Here is a 16,015-nt window from a genome sequence, read left to right as displayed (position 1 = left end):
GAATAAAAATAGGACTGGAGGTGTAGTTCGGAGGTAGAATGCCCCTGGGTTCCATGTTAAAGAATAAATAGCCGGGCGTGGTGGCGCACGCTTGTAATCCCCATGCTTGGAAGGCTGAGACAGGAAGATCACACAGGTTCAAAGCCAGGCTCAGCTACTTAGTGAGGCTCTCAGCAACTTAGTGAGACCCTGTTTCCAAATAAAAAATATAAAATAGGTCTGGGAGTATAGCCCGGAGATAGAAAGCCTCTGGGTTCCATCCCCAGTACCACAAAAAAAGAAAAGAATAAATAAATAAATAAATAAATAAATAAATATGGCTAGTCCATGCTCCCCTTGCCTGGTTACAATAAACGTTACAGTATGACATGGAGAAACACTAGTCAGCATGATCTGACTTGAGCTGCACACTACCAGGATGGCTGCTCTACCACCTGTGTGTGCTGAGGGTTGAAACAGGCAAAGAACTGTTCTTCCTTTTAGTAACTAGATGCACAAAACTACTTTAGGAAATAATCTGGGGGGTGGACTGCTACATTCTATATACTTATTTTAGACTCGTGTAAATTTAATATAACCTATAATATTCGCACAAAGTACAAGCACTCAGTCATACACAATGTACAAACTGTATGCGCTCCCTCTTCCTTTAGTTTAATTTACGTGCTATTTAGTCTTAATGAAAGATCCCAAGACTGTTTTTCTGGATATTAAGTGGAGAAAATGGTTCCTTCCAGTTGCCCATCCATTCCATGTGACTTCCAATTAACTGGCTGATTTAAACTTCATCTGCTGGTTGGCACCACACACTTCAAATGGTGGATCGCTGCTGGAAATGTGGTCGCCTAGTTCCTCCAAAGAACGTTCAGGATCCACTGTGGCAAGCTGGGCAGCGTCCTCAATTGTTTCCCTTACTTCAACATCAATTTTCTTTAATTCTTCAACACTGGAAAGATTGCGGTTCATCATTCTATCCCTAAGAAGCATAATAGAAGCCGGGCGTGTTGGCGCATGCTTGTAATCCCAGCATTCGGGAGGCTGAGACCGGAGGATATCAGTTCGCGGCCAGCCTCAGCTACTTAGTGAGGCCCTCCGCAACTCAGTGAGACCCTGTTTCAAAAGAAAGTATAAAGGAACCAGAAATACTGGTTTCCATCAACTATTGGACTCAGAAGGACTGGCATGACTACCTGACTGTAACAGCAACCTCAAATCCTTTCTGGGAGGAGGCAGGGCTTATAAATAAACAAAAAACAAACACAACTGACTCAACCAAAATTTGTGGCTCTGGTTTGATGTGGTGGATGTATTTAAAGCAGCCTAAGAGAAAAATCTGAGATCTCTATACCTATGTAATTACCAAAAGATTGCTGTTACTGTTCAGCCTTGTCTAAAATAATATAGAGTGTTGGAGGCTTGTAAAAATCACATGATTGATAAAAGATTGTGATAGCGTTCTGTAAATGAGAATATAAAAAGATAGTGAATGTAAATGAAAAAAAATAAAGAATAAAAAATAGGGTAGGGAGTGTAGCTCAAAGGTAGAATGCTCCTGGGTTCCATCCCCAGTACTGCAAAAAACATTTTTAAAAAAGCATAATAGGGTTGCTGTTATTTCTTACTTCCTGAATTTCTTCTCATGTGCGGTAAGTGACTCCAGGGTCACTCATACTATGTCCATGATAACGGTAAGTCTGCAGCTCCATCAGGATGGGCCCCTTCCCAGATCTACACTACTCAGCTGCAAACCTTGTTGCCCCTCAGACACACAGAATATCCATTCCATCTACCCTCAGCCCAGGAATAAAGTTGCCTCTCTTGTAATAATCAGTGCTGGCCGCCGCTCTCTCAACAGATGTTCCTATTCCATACCGGTTATTCTCACAGACAAAAATTCAAGGCAATTTCCACAATACTGCCATATTGTAAGCTTCAAATATCTGACCCTGCTTAGCAGCACCATCACCATATAAATCAAACCCACCTCGTCTTTTCCATTGCACTTGCAAGCCAGAGCAATCCCAGCTTCCAGGGGCACCTGAGCTCCGATGATACCATTGCCCCCATAGAAGTTCTTGGCATACATGTGCATGGATCCAACTTTCCCTTTAGTAATCCTCCTCTTCATCCTGTCAGCTCTGCAAAAATTTCTCAGACAGAAAGACCCCAAATAAAAGTGAAGCTGTGAGCCCAGTATGCCGTGATGAGGTGGTCCGTGGGATTTATGCCAGCCTCTAGGCCCACGCAGCAGGCTTCCTGACCATCACACGGGTGACAAAGGCCAGAGATAATTTTCTGTCTCTACAACTGGGCGGCCTTCAGCCCCATTCTGTGCACAGTCTGCATCATCCTGTAGTACTTGAGCCTGTTCTCCCTGGTGAGCACTGTCATGACAGGAGGGACTCATCTAGCCGGTGAAGGTCACGTTTCTTAATTTCAAATGTAGCATCATTTGGAAAATTACGGGAAAGCACTAGCACTCTGCTTGCTGGCTTCTGGGCAGCCCCAGAAAACACATGGGACATAGTAGCGAGCATCTTCCTCACGGAGCACAGGCAGTGGCGGCAGCGACTGAGAACTTAAGAGGAACGGCCCAGGCATCCCCAAGCCTCTGTCCTGATTAAGTCTCAATCCTTTTGAAAAGCTACGTGGGAGATCCTTCCTATCCCAGGACATAGCCTTAGACACAGAATCCCAGATCCTGGCAGACTATGGCACACAACTGGCGGCTTATCAGAAAGCCATGGGTGAACCCCTGGCAGTGTCAGCAGGAAAGGGAGAGCCTTTGTTCTGTCCGGGTGTCCCTGCCAGTGCTTGGGCCAAGAGCAATGCGGCACACCCCACCATACTGTTAGCTCTTTGACTTCACCCTCTTCTTTTCTGCCAATGTCCATGAACAGCTCCAGGTACTAGTCAACCTCAGCCACTGGTTCCCTGAAGTATATGGCCCCTATAATTCCTCCCACTGTGCTGAAAGGTAGTAATAACAGATGGGTCATCAATTTCCTCTCACCAAGGAATAATGTAAGTAGATCTGCATACACAGGGACCGTCAGCAACCTCCTCAAAAATAACTTACTGTCACCCTCATATACCCACATTCCCTCTCGGCTTGTAAATGTTACTAAGAAATTTGATACAACTTATTGCCACATGGCATGCGTACCAGAGGGCTATTCTTTTTATATGGGCGCCCCTAAAAATAAGCCCCCTTTTTCTAAATAATCCTTTGGGATGATTTCAGCTCCTTCGTGTAGCAGTCACTTACACCTGCATTGATAATGTACATTTTCAGGGTCAGTGTGCTCTAGCACAGGTAACCAACAATTTCTATGAGGTACAAGTGTTTAATATAACATGAGCACCACCTCAGAGCAACAGAGAGCTACTGCTCTTAATGGATGGCACGGCAATAGGCACCGTGATACTGGCTCCGTAGGGAGGATTTGCATACCACGAGGCCACCATTAAAAACCTTACACATGCTGTTGAAAGTTTTGTGATGAGTTCTGGAGATGCTATAAGTGCCCTCAGAAAATGACACAAATCCTTGGTGGGAGTGGTATTTGACAACCAAATGGCCATTGATTATTGACTTGCAGACAAAGGCAATGTGTGTGCTACCCTGAATAAAATCCGCTGTATTTACATGAACACCTCAGGAATAGTTGAGACTAACCTTAACAACATTTCTGAACAACCATTATGATTACATGACTTTAATAAGGTAGACAGTTCATCAGTGTAGACAGCTGTCAAGTCTGTTCTGCCTTCCATGACTTGGTTTCTACCATTCTTGGGGCCCTTAGTGGTCATTGTACTGCTGCTTACATTTGGCCCATGTGTATTAAATTATGTGGTTAAGTTTGTCTCCAATATACTGCAAGCCATCAAACTCCAGATGGTGTTACAGATGGGACCTCAGATGAACATATAACGGAGCCTCTTGGATGGCTGCACAACTGGGAACACTGGCTAACCAACCCCCACAAGTGGCTTGCTCGAGCCGTCAAGGCTGGGGATCCACTCCATCCGATTCCAGTTAGAAGCAGTCAGACCAAATTTGGTGCCCCCAAGCCCCTTTTTGCCTAATGGGTGTCAGATAGGTCAAAGAAAGGGGGAAATGTGCCGGTATTGGAAAATTACTCGGGTATTAATTTTCAAATTGTAAAAAGCAGTCAGAGAGAGTCTGGGTGCTACACAGGCACTTAGGTAAGGAAGGGCAGCAGCTGTTACAATGCAGAGCTTTCCCTCTTTCTCTCTCTCTCTCTCTCTCTCTCTCTCTCTCTCTCTCTCTCTCTCTCTCTCTCTCTTTCCCCTTTGTCTTAATGTTTACCACCATAGTAAAGATGTTAGCCCTAAAAATATGTAGAGACAATTGTGAACCCTAAGATCACAATGAGCCTGATGCATTTCAGAGCCATAAGATATCAAAAGCCTTAAGCCTTAAGCCTTAAGCAAATTTTCATTTACAGGCTCTGGCGTGTCTTCCAGACATCTTGCTTTTCTCATCTTCTTTATTTCCTACTGACTTTATAATAAAGATTTGTTGGAGCTACAACTGAGCTATTAGTTTTAATTTCCCAATTTAACATATCTATTTGAATCAAAGAAAAGGGATCACAGCACCATTACAAGCATAACATTTGGTGACCCAGATGGGACATGTGGCTCAATTGTATATATATATATATATATATATATATATATATATATATATATATATATATATATTTGCAGTGCAGGGGATGGAACCCAGGGGCATTCTACCTCAGAGCTATACCGCCAGCCTTATTTTTTATTCTTAATTTTGAAATAGGGTCTCACTGAGTTGCAAAGGAACTAAGTAGCTGAGTTTGTCCGCAAACCATAAACTGCCATCCTCCTGTCTCAGTCTCCCAAATGCTGGGATTACAAGCATGTGCCACCACACCTGCAGTCAATAATATTTGTGTGTGTGTGTGTGTGTGTTATTGAGGATGGAACCCAGGGGCATTCTACCTCTGAGCTACATCCCCAGCCCTAATTTTTATTCTTTATTTTTTGTTTTTTCAGAGTTAATATTTATTTTTTATTTTATTTATTTTTATTGGTACACTGTAGTTTCACAACATAATGTGCATCATATTGAAAATGGCAAGCTAGGTGTGATGATGCACGCTTGTAATCCCCGCACTTGGGAGGCAGAAACAGGAGGATCGAGCTGGTTCAAAGCCAGCCTTGCTGGCTTAAGAGACCCTGCTTCCAAATAAAAATATAAAATAGGTCTGGGAGTATAGCCCAGAGGTAGAAGGGTTTCCAGGAACCCCAGTACCACCAAAAGAAAGAAAGAAAGAAAGAAAGAAAGAAAGAAAGAAAGAAAGAAAGAAAGAAAGAAAGAAAGAAAGAAAGAAAAAAGAAAATGGCATACAGAGAGGCGTGATGGCACACGCTTGTAATCTTAGCATTTGGGAGGCAACTCAGTGAGACCCTGTTTCAATATAAAAAATAAAAAAGGGGGTAGGGGGTGTAGCTTGGAGGTCAAATGCCTCTGGGTTCCATCTCCAGACCCGCAAAAAAAAAAAAGAAAGAAAATGGCATACATTCACACAGTACTTGGTGACCCCCCACCCATTCCCCTTTCCCCCCTCCCAACAATGAGTGTCCAGGTTGACCATCTTTACCAGCCACCACTCTGATAGAGGGCTAATATCCAGAATATACAAAGAGTTCAAGACACTACACTAGCAAAATAAATAGCCCAATCAAGAAATGGGCAACTGAATTGAATAGACACTTCACAAAGGAAGAGATACAAATGGCCAATAGATACATGAAAAAAATACTCAACATCATTAGCCATCAGGGAGATGCAAATTAAAGCTGAAATTTCATCATAAAGAAATCAAATAACAACAAATGCTGGCGAAGATGTGGGGAAAGAGGGACTCTTTTACACTGTTGGTGGGAGTGCAAACTAGTTCAGCCACTATGGAGATCATTGTGGAGATTCCTTAGAAAACTGGGAATGGATCCATCCACCATTTTATCCGGCTATACCACTCCTGGGTATCTTTCCAAAGGGGTTGAAATCAGAACTACAGTAACATATGCATACCCATGTTCTTAGAAGCACAATTTGTAATAGTCAAAATATGGAACCAACCTAGGTCTCCATCAACAGATGAATGGATTGAAAAATTATGGGAAAAACACACAATGGAATTCTACTCAGCATTAAAGAAGAACAAAATCATGTCATTCACAAGAAGATGCAAAGATCTGGAGAACATCATGTTAAGTGAGATAAGCCAAGCTCAGAAAGAGAAGGGACACATGTTTTCTCTAATATGCCCAAACTAGGGAGTATTAGGGATACCAGAGGGACTCCAGATAATGGAGAGGAAACCTCAACAAAGCTAGAAAGGAAGGGTAGGAGAGGAAAAATACTGAGGTGATTAATTATTTTTTGAAACAGGGTCTCACTGAGTTGCAAAGGGCTTCACTAAGTAGTAGCTGAGGCTGTCCTCGGATCGTGATCCTCCTGTCTCAGCCTCCCAAATGCTGGGGTTACAAGCCTGCGCCACCATGCCCGACTAATAATAATGTTTAAGTTATAATTTTCATGGTGCTTGTAGCCAGGTGACTCAGTGGGAGGTTCAGCTTTGGAGCTTTGGAATTTTGAAACAACTGCAAGGAAACAGCGACACCTAAAGGTAGTTAAAAACACTGCATCTCTCATGGTGGGTACCAGTAAATCTCAAAGGTGGGTTTTTTTTCACGCCACTGCACCTAAAAGGTCAGTAAACTTCCTGGGAGCGATAAAGAATCTATCTAGGATGACCATTGATTGGCACCTAGGGGGCAGTAATAGTCTACAATTGAATCCCTTAGAGAAAGAAATTCCCTTTAAATAGTACAGGGAAGGCAAGAAGGAACTGTGAACCTCCTCCAAGCCTACTAAATGGCTTAGTGGCAGCCAGTCAAGACTTGAGATCTGCATCCTTTGGAGGTAAGATCTTAGCTGCCTATTGACTATGTAAGTGGAGCAGGGACAGTACTTGGTCTTTATTGAGGCTTCAAGGAAATTAATTATTGTCTTGTGAGGGTTCAAATTAGTGCCCATCCATTCTGCCCTATCAAAGATGTTAAGGGCTAGCTGGATGTGATGACACACGCTTGTAATCCCAGCATTTGGGAGGCTGAGACTGGAGGATTGCAGTTCACAGACAGCCTCAACTACTTAGTGAGGTAGGCCTTCTGCAACTTAGTGAGTCCTTGTTTCAAAATAAAACATACAAAATAGGGCTGGGGGTTTGCTTGGAGGTAGAATGCTCCTGGGTTTCATCCCCAGTACTGTAAAAAAAAAAGAAAAAAAAAAAGATGTTGATGGCTGGAGTCAGAAGAAGGAGGCAAAGTTCATTTTGGGGCTCTCCAGCGTGTCTTCCATGCACACTGCTTTTCTGCTCTTCCCTTTCTATTTTCTCCTGACTTTGTAAGAAAGATTTGTTTAAACTGCAACTGAGCTATTAGTTTTTAAAGGCCCCGGACATTGTTTTTAAAAGCCCCAAAACATCAGCAAAATTATCTTCAGCTGGCAGTGCCAGTGGCACGTTTCTCTCCTGATATGGCAATGGGCAGGGCAAGTGGCACAGGTCTATCTGCTCGTGGCCATGCCCTGAAAGCATTGCCAAGGACAACCACAGCAGCAGTCAGCAAGCAGACACAGCCTCATGAGCAGGGTATAAAAGAAGCGGCAGCTTCTGTCCTCTAGCACGGCACCTGTGTTGCACACCCTGCGCCGATGCAGCCTCTGTGCCCCATGCATCCTGCTGGGGTTCGGGAAAAGGGGAGGGGGTAGCTCTGCATGCTCTTTATTTTATTTCTTTATTTTTATTTTTATTGGTGCATCATGTTCATACATCATATTGGTGCGTGTTCTTTTCTTGATGCAAATAGATATGTTGAATTAGGAGAAAAAATAGAGAGCCCAGAAATGGAACTTGCCTCCCCCCTCCGACCTCAGCCCTCATAGTTTTCTTAATGGTATGTTCTTATCAACATTACCAAGACAATGGGTTCATAACTTATTTCTTAGGCAGGTGGTGCTGTTTTGTCTCTGGACAGTTTACTTACTAAGTGTAGGAATTAATAATCTTTCTTTTCTACCTATGTTGTGTTGGGCTCTATTGGTTGCCCATCAATTATAGATGCTTTAAGTAGCACATGGAGTTTACATTTCACATACCAAGGCCAGGTCACAAAGAAGGGGAGGGAAACAGAGGCACTCATTTTAGCAAGTGCAGCTGGTGTAATCTCTAAGAGCGAGGCATGAGGCTCGTGCTACCTTTATGGCTTTAAAATGGGCCAGAAAGGGTCAAGGTGATCTTAGGGCTTTTAATTGCTTCTATATATTTTAGGGCTAAAGGCTTTGATTACCTCTATGTATTTTTAAGGCTAAAGGCTTTAATTGCCCCTACATCCTTACTATGAGTTAACATCAAAGCAAAGGAGCGGAAAGGGAGAGTTCTGCTGTGTAACAGACAAAGCTGCGTTTTTCCGTGCCTGAGTAGCACCAGGCTCTTGACTGCGCCTATTACGTTTTTATTGGAAATCAAAACAGGAGCAATTTTCCAATACCAGCACACCTACACCTGCCTCAAGCCCATGGCTATTCTTATACAGCTTGGGCTGAGACCATCCAACAACCTTCCTGCAATGTGACCGGTGCCACCTAAAAGACTAGAGACCCCGGAGGACAGTCCAATTAGGAAAAATTGATTGCGGGCAAAGTTAAGCTGCTGGACTGTCTCATGCAGGAGAGCAGCAGTGATGGGGAAAGTGAGAAAATTGTTATATCAGGGGAGTAAGGGAGGGAGGAGTGCCTGGTTTCAGGAACAGCTGGATTCAGTTGCTCACAAGTGGTGGGGGCTGGCCTTGGTGTTCAGGGTTGGAATATTCCCCCTTGTGACTGTTTCCTTGTTTATGATAATTGCTCTTTAGACTGAGTCAGATTGCCCTGTGTTATCATGACATGACTGTGCTTGTGAGAGCCATTTAACTGTAGTTGCGAAACCCACCAGCCTCATGTACTCTCTGACATAACACTTCCAATACCTCCCATCTCCACTCTCACACACACTAGAATCTCTACCTCTTCATTCTCCATTTTTGCCATACCATAATTAATGCCACTAAAAAAATCTCTTCCAGCAGTGTGTGTGTGTGTGTGTGTGTGTGTGTGTGTTACTGGAGATTGAACCCAGGGGGGGGTTCTACATCCCCAGCCCTGAGGTATGATACAAGAAATAAAATATTAGGTAGAAAGGAAACAAATTGGGAAGGAAAGGGAAAATATAGTTTTAAAATCTAGAAGCTTCATAATTCAGCCGGGCGTGGTGGCGCACGCTTGTAAATCCCCGCTTGGGAGGCGGGGACAGGAGGATTGTGCAGGTTCGAAGCCAGCCGTGCACGCCAGCTTAGGAGACCCTGTTTCCAAATAAAAATGTAAAAATAGGTCTGGGAGTGTAGCCTGGAGGTAGAAGGGCTTCCAGGAACCCCAGTACCACCAAAAAAAAAAAAAAAAAAAAAAAAAAGAAGAAGAAGAAAAGAAAAGAAAAAGAAACTTCATAATTCTTAGACTCATCTAACAAAGCCTGTTCACACTTAGACAAAAGTCCTTTATGAGCCATACTTTTAATTATAATAGCAGCTGGCGTGGTGGCGCCCACTTGTAATCCCCGCGCTTGGGAGGTTGAGACAGGAGGATTGTGCAGGTTCAAAGCCAGCCTCAGCTACTTAGCGAGGCTCTCAGCAACTTAGTGAGACCCTGTTTCCAACAAAGTATAAAATAGGTCTGGGAGTATAGCCCGGAGGTAGAAAAGCCCCTGGGTTCCACCTCCAGTACCACAAACAAAAGACTACTTAATTATAATAGTAGACCTGGCCTGTTCTTTTCTTAGGCAAAAGTCTTCAATAAGCCTGGCCTATACACTTTTAATAATAATAGCCCCATCTGCCCTGTCCTTTACTTAGGTTCTCAAAAAAGCCTGGCCAGCACTTTTAATCATAATGGCCTATCTTCACACCTGAAATTTTGAAATGATAGATCCCAAAGAGGAAGTTTCACCTTTTGTTGAGCCCCACATGCCATCTTCACGCCTCAACTTCCTGAGAGAAAAAAAAGAAAAAAACAAGAAATTCTTACCTTTTGTCAAAGCCCAGCACCTACCAATGAAATGGCGAGAACCTGAAATTTCAAAAAAAGGAGACCAGCCATCTCATGTTACTCCATTCCCACCCTTGGCCAGACAGGTGTCAGGAAGTTACTAGAAAGAGGGGGAAATGTACCAGTATTAGGAATTAGGAAATGGCCTAAAAAGATTCAAAAAAGAAGTTTTGGTTATATATATATATATATATATAATGGTTTATAGAAAGTGGAGTTCAGGTCTGTTATAAAGAAAAGCAGTTAGGGCCTGGTTACTAGATCCCCTATAAGAAGAATATTGCACAGATTCCAAGGGCCTTTCACACTCTCCAGGTGGCCCATGCTCTCCCTTGACCATGTACCCCCACTTTCCCCTAATAAATCTCTGTGTTTCTGACTGGCATATTCTAAAATTCTTTTTGTCACAGAAGCCAAGGACCCTGAGGGTTCTGAGGTCAGTTTCCCTCACCACACTGGGGAATGTTACGGTTTGGGTGGGAACTGTTCCCGGGGAACCTGTTCATGTAGCCACGGGTCCTTGCCCTGAACTAGGATAAATATGCACTAGTCTGTGATTGAAATAAGATGCAGCGGGTCCCATCGGCGCACAGATACACGCAGGAGTCCGATATAAATGATATACATGCCTTTATTGGTCCCCGCTCCCGCGGGGGAGGGATCCTACGGGAGCTGAGCGCCGGTCTCTGTGTGTGTGTGCCTGTGCCGGGCTTCTGCCTGTGACGTAGCAGCGGCTCCCTTAAATCGAGGCGCGTGGTCTCTTCCATGGGAACCATGGAGCTCTGCCTCCTAGCTTCTGGCCCTGCCCCCTGCGGGACAGCAGCTCAGACCTTTCAGTCTGAACTCTTGTTGAAAACTTAAATGAGTTTATTATTACAAAGATAGAAATACAGGAGACGGTTTACAGCCCTCTACTATCCTGGGATAGGATAGGAAGGTGGCCCGAAACGAAGTCACTGGAGTTCGAAATACAAAACAGCTTTTATAGCTGGGTGTGCTGGCACCACGCTTGGGAGGCTGAGACAGGAGGATCGCATAGATTCGAGGCCAGCCTCAGCTACTTAGTGAGGCTCTCAGCCACTTAGTGAGACCCTGTTTCCAAATAAATATATTTCTTAAAAAAGGTCTGGGAGTATAGCCTGGAGGTAGAAAGCCTCTGGGTTCCACCCCCAGTACCACCAAAAGAAAAAAAAAAAGAGTTACAAAGGGCAGGAGCCATGCCATCCATGAGGACCCATATCCACAAAAACCTTCATATTGCTGAATATGTTTTCATTGTTCCTGCATGTCTGATATTAAACTGGTTATTTTTTGAATTATCAGGGATGTTGAAACAACACATTCCAGGGAATTCTTGACACCCTAGATGATGAAGCAAGAGCAAATAATGAAGTGTTGCTCTCTTCCGGAGTGGCTTGGCGCCGTCCCCCAGGTTCAGTATTGATAGCTGCCAAAGCTAAGGCTGTGTCATCAACTGTCTTAGCGAATAAACAGGAGAGTCGATTAACTCGCATATAGGCACCTGACATTAATTTAGGGATGCCTACTAAAGTGAGCGATAACCCCGCAACGAGGCCTGAAGACCAAAGATGTCAATTATCATTACAATCAGGAGGTATAGAAGAAAGGGAACGAGTGACTCATAAATGGGGGGAGAATGGTGGGGTAGGTAAAATCATCCCAAGTTTGCCGACATAACAGCAGCCTTGAAAGCCTTTAGGCATAAGGGGAGATGTAAGTCCAACGCTGGGACCGGACTGTCTGTAGTAAGATTGCATTCAAGATTCCACGCCACGGGTCCCACACGTAAACAGTCTCCCTGGACAATTATTGAGGTTGGAATGGGGTCTCCCACTGTTTGAACTTTTTTATGAGAATTTTAACCATTAAAACCTAAAAAGGACATTAGATTAAGGTTTGTCTTTTGATACCCTGTTCTGTTAGGCCTAAACCAATTAAATGGGAAGTTAAAACCTGTTTTGCTGACTTAGGCTTAAACATACAAAAGTGAGATATATTTAGTATATTTTGTGCCATGTGAATCCAGAAATTAGTACTTTGGAGACCTGAAATAGGTTTTGGGGTAATTTGAATAAAATTTTTTTTGGTGGTACTGGGGTTCCTGGAAGCCCTTCTACTTCTGGGCTACACTCCCAGACCTATTTTTTATATTTTTTATTTGGAAACAGGGTCTCTTAAGCCAGCGAGGCTGACGTCGAACCAGCGCAATTTTCCTGTCTCCGCCTCCCAAGCGCGGGGATTACAAGCGTGCGCCACCACGCCCGGCCTGAATAAATATTTTAGATGATTTGATTAGTACCAGGTCACCTGGACAAAACAAAGGTTCCACCTTCCCCTCTGGCACTGTTTGCAGTTTACTTAAAACTTGCTGATTGTCAGCAAAGTTTGAATGGAAAGATAGGAGAGGAGGAAGGCCGATCTTGATTAATGAGGATCTACATCTGAACATGTGTAAAATTATGAATATGACATGGTTAACCTGGACAACCATTGGTGGGAGGGGGGAAGGGAAAACGGGGGCAGGGGGGAGAGGGCACCAAATATAGTTTAAATGTATACTATTTATGTTCAATAAAAAATTGTTAAAAGAAAAAAAATAAATAAGTGATGGCCAAAAAAAAAAAAAAAAAAACTTGCTGATTGTTAGGTTTTGCGTGGAGAGGCGGTGTAAAGACACGAGAGGAGACCAGAATGTGTGGTACTGTTGGGGTGAGTCCTCCGCTCAGGAAGTCGGCGTCTGCAGGGTCCTTGGCTAACGTGATGGAAAAGAAATTCAGCACGCGCCAGTTAGAGACATGGACAGAGGTTTATTGGGGGAAAAGGGGAGGAAATACACATTCAAAAGAGAATGCGGGCCCCTCAAGATGAGGTGGGGAGTTCAGGGTTCTCTTCTTATAGGGGACTTTCGTGAGGGGTGGGCTAGAGACGGTATGCAATGATGAGTTTGGTCCAGTAGTCCCAAAGCAGTTTATGGTGGGCAGGTGGTCTGGTCAGCCTTAGGGTGGATGAGCTCAGTCCAGCAGTCCCGAGGCGCTTCCTGATGGTCTGTGGGCTGGTCAGCCTTAGGGTGGATGATCTTGGGTTGATTGGGGTCCTCATTAGCTGATTGATGGATAAGCTGGGATATCCTAAATTATAGGTTTTCTCGGAAATATTAACTCTAGGATCTACAGGTTTCCCAAGAATTTATGGGAGAGTCAGGCCTGGGAAAGAGAACTGGTTTGTGGACTAGAGGCTGAAGCATTTCAGCTCCAGGGTCTTATATTAAAGTTCTATTTTTTTACTTTTCCTTCCTGTCTGTCTCCTTTCTACCTACTTATTTCTTCTATCCTACAGTACCAGCTTTTATGGGAGGGGACGGAACTCTCCTCTCGGGGTTGGAGGGTCCGTCAGCAAAGGGGTCGCTCCCTTTTGACTGGCGGAGCCATCCAAGGCCAGAGTGCAAAAGCTGCTTCTTAAAAGGGGGATGTCTTGGAGGTGGGACTAAGCGTGGGAACGCTGCTTCTCTCAGGATACTGCCTTCAGAACAGACTCTACTCCTCCTCTAGGGTTTCGCCTCCTGCCCCCGCAGAGGTCACATGGGGAAGGGGGGAGGGACCCAACTTGTCACTTATATGCTGCCCCTTGAGTAACATAGTCTGTTAATACTTGAGATTCTGTATCTAGGACTGTCCTGAGTCAGAAAAGATCTCCCATACAACTTTTCAAAGGGAATGAGATTTAATTGACCAGGCGAATTGCAAATTCTTATCAGGGCCATTGAGAGTAATTGCCACCAGGAGGCTTGTACCTCCTGGGTTAATTTGAGATGGTGTCATTTTAAAATTCCATTTCAGCCGGGCATGGTGGCGCATGCTCGTAATCCCCGCACTTGGGAGGTGGAGACAGGAGGATCGCGTAGATTCAAAGCCAGCCTCACTGGCTTAAGAGACCCTGTTTCCAAATAAAAATATAAAATAGGTCTGGGAATGTAGCCCAGAGGTAGAAGGGTTTCCAGGAACCCCAGTACCACCAAAAATAAATAAATAAAATAAATAAAAATAAAATCCCATTTGCCCTTTCTACTTTTTCTGAGGACTGGGGATGCCAGGCACAATGTAAGTTGAAATCCACCCCCGGAGCCTGGGTGACAGCTTGGGTGACTTCTGATCTGAACGCTTATCCATTGTCACTCTGTAAGGAGTGGGGAATAATTTCTTGGAGTAGTACTATTACTGCCTCCTGGGCCTTTTCTGATGTACAAGCAAAAGCTTCTACCCATCCCATAAAGGTATCGAGCAGCACTAACGTTACCCGGCGCCTTTCCCCCCGGCATGTGAGTGAAATCAAGCTGCGCTCTTCACCTGGATATGTGCTTCTAGATTGCTTGCCTGGTGGACTTAACAAGCTATCTTGGGGATTAATCCTGAGGCAAACCTCACATCCCTGTAGGATACAACGCATCGTCTCCTGTGACCGTTCTCCGGTAAACAAGCTTGAAGCCAGTTTTAAAGAATCTCTCCCCAAGTGATGCATCCGATGGAGAGTTTGAAGTGTTTTCCACTGCAGACTTTGGGGTGTCCAGATTTTATTGTCAGAAGTAACCCACCAGCCCCTACTATCCACAGTACACCCCTGCGGCTGAGCTTTAGCACTTTCCTCTTGGGAATATACAAGAGGTAGGCTTACTAGAAACCCACTGTCTTTTAACTAATAAAACCATCTTCATCACATATGCAAACAAACATACCACAAATGCTTTACGACTTGCCTCAACCCTCTGATTTTTATCCTGGTCCTTTCTTTCCCATTTGGGACAATCTTAGGATAAACCTTACTCCATACAAAATGTTTTCTTATTCTTACAAAATTTCCTTTCTTTGTATCTACCAAAAACTTTACACCCGCCCACTTTTTATATCTGTCTCTTGTTCTTACATACAAGTTAAACCAAAAACAATACCATTTCACAATGTCCTTATACCGACAGTTTAAAGACCCATTCAAAAGACAAGTGTTACTTCAAACCTTATGAAGTAAGAGCATTTTAAAGCATTGCATTTTACATTTTCCCAACTTAATAATTGAATTACAGATTACCATGGAAAGTTAAGACATTAGGTAAACATCACTAGTACCTTAAAACATTAATTTTGCAAAAGGAATAAAAATACAGACAATGCATATCATATTTGATTGTATAACTTAATAACTGTATTATATATTACCACAGAAAACCACATCAGATAAGCATCACTAGTGTCTTAAAACATTAATTTTGTCAAAGAAATAAAGAACTTTATTTATTTATTTATTTGGTGGTACTGGGGGTGGAACCCAGAGGCTTTCTACCTCCGGGCTATACTCCCAGACCTTTTTTATATTTTCTTTGGAAACAGGGTCTCACTAAGTTGCTGAGAGCCTCACTAAGTAGCTGAGGCTGGCTTCGAACCTGTGCGATCCTCCTGTCTCAGCCTCCCAAGCACAGAGATTACAAGCGTGCGCCACCATGCCCGGCTCAAAAAGAACTTTAAAAGCAATGCATTTTGTATTTAATCACATCTCACAGAAGTCTAATTTTTTAATACAGTCTGGACAGGTCTTTTTAATAGTTTACATTTTAGTTAAGACTGGTAGAGATAAAAAAAAAAAAAGCTTTGAGCAGTAACTTTAGTGCAGCCAGAAAAAGAGAGAAAAAAATTGGTTTCCTGACATTATATCTCCTTTTTAACAGAGCTGAAATCTCTAATAAAACTAAGAATGGGAGAATTGGAGGTCACCCCAGAATCAGGCTGAATATTGAGTAAA

General features: G+C 43.4%; 1 pseudogene across 1 annotated transcript; it reads right to left on the bottom strand.

Annotated features, from left to right (window-relative positions):
* Window positions 1-765: 765 nt before the first annotated feature.
* Window positions 766-14,671, bottom strand: LOC308279025 (pyruvate dehydrogenase E1 component subunit alpha, somatic form, mitochondrial-like; annotated as a pseudogene). Its single transcript has 8 exons — window positions 14,522-14,671; window positions 13,563-13,682; window positions 11,569-11,685; window positions 10,187-10,206; window positions 8,460-8,511; window positions 3,481-3,625; window positions 1,623-2,578; window positions 766-1,011 (listed from the first exon to the last, which is right to left on the bottom strand). The product of its transcript is annotated as a pyruvate dehydrogenase E1 component subunit alpha, somatic form, mitochondrial-like (transcript).
* Between the last annotated feature and the right edge of the window lie 1,344 nt (window positions 14,672-16,015).

The sequence above is a fragment of the Muscardinus avellanarius genome (genome assembly GCF_963383645.1).
Source record: "Muscardinus avellanarius genome assembly, chromosome: X".
NCBI lineage: Eukaryota > Metazoa > Chordata > Mammalia > Rodentia > Gliridae > Muscardinus > Muscardinus avellanarius.
This window is presented reverse-complemented; position numbering and strand designations above follow the sequence as displayed.